The following is a 4561-nucleotide window of genomic DNA, read 5'->3' as shown; positions in this document are numbered from 1 at the left end:
CGCGCCGCCGCCGCCACCCGCACCGCCGCTGCCAGCCGCCGCCGCCGCCGCCGTCGGAGCCGCCGACCTCGCCGGAGCCGCCGCCCGCCGCCTCGCCGCCCACCGCCCGAGGTGCCTCGATTTCCGCGCCGCCGGTTTTCTCGAAAAACCGTTCGGTTTTTCGCCGGTTTTTTTTTAGTTTCCGTTTTTTTATTAGATCGGTTTTTTTGGTTCGGTTAAATAGCGAGCGTTCGCTCATTCATTCGTTTTAACGAACGTGTTCGTCGTTTAGATCCAGTTAACGAACGTTCGTTCGTTAAGCTGTTCATCGTTTTTCTTTTTCTCGGATTTAATCCGCGATTTTCTGATCGCGATTTCTGATCCGATTTTCGTTCTGGTATAACTTTTCGCTCGTTTATCGGAATCAGGTGATTCAAGCGCCTGGAGTTTCGTCTCGAAACCCTCTTTTCAAATAACCAACTTGAACAAGTTTTTGCTACTATAAAAATTGACTTAAATCCAGATTAGTAAAACGAAGTTGTTTTCTTCGCCGTTTGACTTTCGTATCTTCGTTCGATTTGTTTTCTTTTGCAAACCGGAGTTCTTAAGTTGAACTTTCTGGTTAGATCTCTTACTTGAGTTTTACCTGTGCATTAGATGAGTACTTATTGTATGCTTGTTTGTTTGTCTGCGATAGAATACCCGGAGTGTGCCGCCTGTTATTTCGAGTCTCTAGGTTCCGCGGATCATCAGCAAGGCAAGTAACACTTTGATCATTCCTTTCTCATACCCAGTTTTTATGCATTAGATCAATCCTCAAACATTGCATGATTAGGATATAATTAATTTGTGGGTTTTGGGAAGTAGTTGAGGTAGTACCTATTACCTGTTTTATTTTCAAACCTTTGTGAGTTACTTCTACGTTTGCTTATTATACCATACTATGCTAGTAGACGTGGATTGGGTGAGTGTATCCATGACAGATGTGAGATTGTTAATTTAATGGTTTATTTAAGGTGGAAACTTTAATACACATCTGGGTGGATTGAGGTACCTGGGTATTCCAGGATTGCCTGTTTGTTTTTGGACCGCCACCCAGGCTCAAAGGGACCATAAGATTATTCATGCTAGAAACTTCAGTGTGCAGCCACATGCTATTATGGGCTCTAGCATAATTGACTAAGTCGTGCGAACTCTTACAGTGGTAGACTAGTAGATGTAGGGGATGTAGGTTGGTACGGTCTACCCATCGTAAGGTGCTAGCGCTTCTGAAAGACTATGTCTCTGTCATCCGTTTCTCTAACACCATGAAGTGCGAGAAATCAAACGGAGGAGATCGAGTCATGTGGGGAAAAGTGTGCAAACCTCTGCAGAGTGTAACAAACTAATCATGGTTAGTCGTGTCCCCGGTTATGGACATCTAGAGTATCTAGTACTTGGATATCATGTGAATCTCATCATGTTACTTTAATTAATTTTGTTGGGTTTAATGATGATGCTTAATTGGGATTGAGAATGTTGTCAACCATTCTCAATGTTTAACAACCACCATAATAGTTAAATAAATTTATTCCTTTGCAGTAGGGAAAAATTGGCTTTACGCAAAAATGTAACCATAGAGCTTTCCACCAGCCAAATATGCATGTAGTATAGCTTATTTCATCATATTTCTCTATGTGTTACATTGCCAACATATTCCATGTGCTGACCCGTTTTCGGGCTGTAACGTTTCATGTTACAGACTTTTCAGACAATGAGTAAGGTGCCTTTAGGTCGTGGTTCTATACTCAGTGATGCCGTTGGAGTTGATGGACTCGCTTATCTTCCAAGTCTTCCGCTGTTATCGTTATTAGATGGCCTTAAGCCATATTTATTTTAATAAGTTCTCTCTTGATACATTCGATGTAATAAGCGTGTGATTGCTACTCTGTTATAAATCCTTCAAGTACTGTGTGGTGTTAGCATTACTGATCCAGGGATGACACCTGAGCACAGAGAACTGTTTGAGGTCTGGTTGCTATAGGAATCGATCTCATAGATGAAGATGATGGCCGGCGCATTCTTCTCGGCCTCTTCAAATGCCTTCCTGAGGTTGCTCTCGCTCTCTCTGGCCATCTTTGACATGATCTCCGGGCCATTGATCAGGAAGAAGAAGGCCCCTGTTTCATTGGCCACAGCTCTGGCAATGAGGGTCTTGCCGGTCCCAGGTGGCCCATACAGCAAGATGCCCTTTGGAGGCTTCACACCGATGCACTTGAACAGCTGGGGGTGGTGCAGTGGGAGCTCAACCAGCTCTCTGATCTGGGCCATCTGCTTCCTGACCCCACCGACATCGTCGTAGCCGACGTCGTCGAGCCTCTCCTCATCCTGCCGCTTGACAGGCTCGCCGTCACAGAATATCTTCGTGTCAGACGCAACGATGCAGTACTCCGCGGGGTCGGTCTCCACGACCTTGAAATCCACGCTCGTCATGTCGCCTCTCACCAGGAACAGGTCTCCTTTCCTGAGGGGACGATAGGCCTCGAGGAAGTAGGGTCTCAGGAAGGCGTCGAACAGGTTTCCGGCAATCCCTTCGACGATGTCATCGATTGGGAGTACGTGGACGCGCTTCCCGTATTTGACATCCGGGCACTGATGGACGGAGACGACGTCACCGAGCCAGACCCTCAGGTTCTTCCTGACAACCTTGTTCATCCGGACCTTGGTCTTGTCGCACGTGTCGTCTGGGAGTAGAATGCAGACCGTGTCCTTCCGCTTCTTGCCCTTGAGCAGGACGGTGTCGCCACGGAATAGGTCGAGGTTGTCCATGGTGTCCGGGTGCAGGGCGACGGTGGAGTTCTCGTTGTTTGTCGCCTCGTCGACCACCAGCCGGTTCGGCGACTTCTTCCTCTCCAGGATCGCCGTGGAGTAGTCCTTCTTCCCGCTTGCATCGCCCTGGCTTGCCATGGGATGAGACGCGAGTTTGTCTCGATTCGATTGTTTTCCTTGGAAAGTGGGTAAACGATCCTTGGATCCTTGATCTCGTAGTGCGATGTGAGGAGGAAGTTGAGGGGATCGCCAGGCCTTTATAGCATCTTCCTCCCTGTTACTGGATTAGGGGGTGTTGGTGTCGGAATTGTATAGACCGAGTTGATCCGGCGTCCCGGCAGAGTGGATCTTCTTTGGCCATGGAAGTGAACGAGAGTCCAGTCCAAGTAGGAGACGGACGATTGAGGAGGACTCGGTGCTACTAATCTGAACCTGAAGATAACTGAAGAAATCGACAGCGACACGGACTGAAGAAACGGCGCAGGGAAGAGAAAGATTCGATGAACGGCTCCAATTCAAGCTCGCCAGATCAACGGCTCACGTCGACTCTCAGCTCCTCTGTTTACCGTCCGACAAATTTAACAGTTAACTGAAGCTTGCTCGCCTTTACCGTCGGTCATTATTGTGACGCTAATTATCTGAACACTGTTATTTATTATACTGGAGGCAGAAGTTGATAGATTCTGTAGCGTAGGCATGTCACATGATGTTGAAGCTGTTTACAGTGATTTTCGATGCTAACTTTTCAGAAGGAATAGCTATTAAAACGTTGTCACGTTCCAGTAGTACACCCTCTGTAGTGATCTAAATGCTCTTAAATTTCTTACGGATGGAGCACATATGCCCGTGCGTTGCAACGGAAGAAAAAAATAGTTCATGTTCAAGTTTAATTAGAATAGTATGTGCAAAAATACATTCGTTGTTCATGCAAAATTTAGTCAAAAGTGGACTTTTTTCAACATCCAAATTTATCGAAATAGGACATTGCTAATATCTAATATTTCTTTACCTACCTCAATGTATTTTCCCCGATGAAACAAAATGAAGTTAGGAACCTCCCCTAAAAAAAATAGGAACTCGATAAACTTTGGCCAATACTGATCACAAAATTCAGAGAGAGATAGCATACCCTCGCAACAACTATTATTGTTCTGGGCTTCTTCACATTCAACCGAAGTGGTCTATTTTGTGTGATAGGCGGAAACTTCTTACCTCGTATGAGGGGACATGCTGCATGTTATATAGCATGGGCGCAATAACCCTGATAGCGCATACATTCCGTTGGAGAGGATCAAAGGTACATCTTGAGGAGAAAGATAAGGAGGAGATAGACCTTAGTTACAACAGATAATAAGATGATACGCCTAAACTACCTCCTGAACCTCCTGAACTAACTACCAACGAAGATCTCTCCTGTCATGTTACATGTATGTGCATGTGTGTTTGACACCCTCCCTTAATCATAACTTGGTCAAGTCGAGATTATGCTTGAAGTCTTCAAAACTTTGTACAGGCAAAGCCTTTGTGAATCCATCTGCAACTTGATCTCTGGAGTGCACAAAACGAATGTCAAGTTGCTTCTGAGCAACTCTTTCTCTGACAAAATGAAAATCAATTTCTATATGCTTTGTCCTGGCTTGAAACACTGGATTTGCAGAAAGATAAGTGGCACCAAGATTGTCACACCATAGACATGGGATTTGTGTATTTTTCACACCAAGCTCCTTCAATATGGACTGAACCCATATTATCTCTGTTGTAGCATTTGCTAATG

The 4561-nt window shown here is 45.4% G+C and overlaps 1 pseudogene; it reads right to left on the bottom strand.

Moving 5' to 3' along the window:
- Nucleotides 1-2934, bottom strand: part of LOC119306387 — a 12239-nt pseudogene extending 9305 nt beyond the window's left edge.
- Nucleotides 2935-4561: the final 1627 nt, after the last annotated feature.

Source organism: Triticum dicoccoides, chromosome 1B (assembly GCF_002162155.2).
Source record: "Triticum dicoccoides isolate Atlit2015 ecotype Zavitan chromosome 1B, WEW_v2.0, whole genome shotgun sequence".
NCBI classification, from domain to species: Eukaryota; Viridiplantae; Streptophyta; class Magnoliopsida; order Poales; family Poaceae; genus Triticum; species Triticum dicoccoides.
Note: the sequence above shows the minus strand (reverse complement) of the source record. Positions and strands in the feature narration are given on the sequence as shown.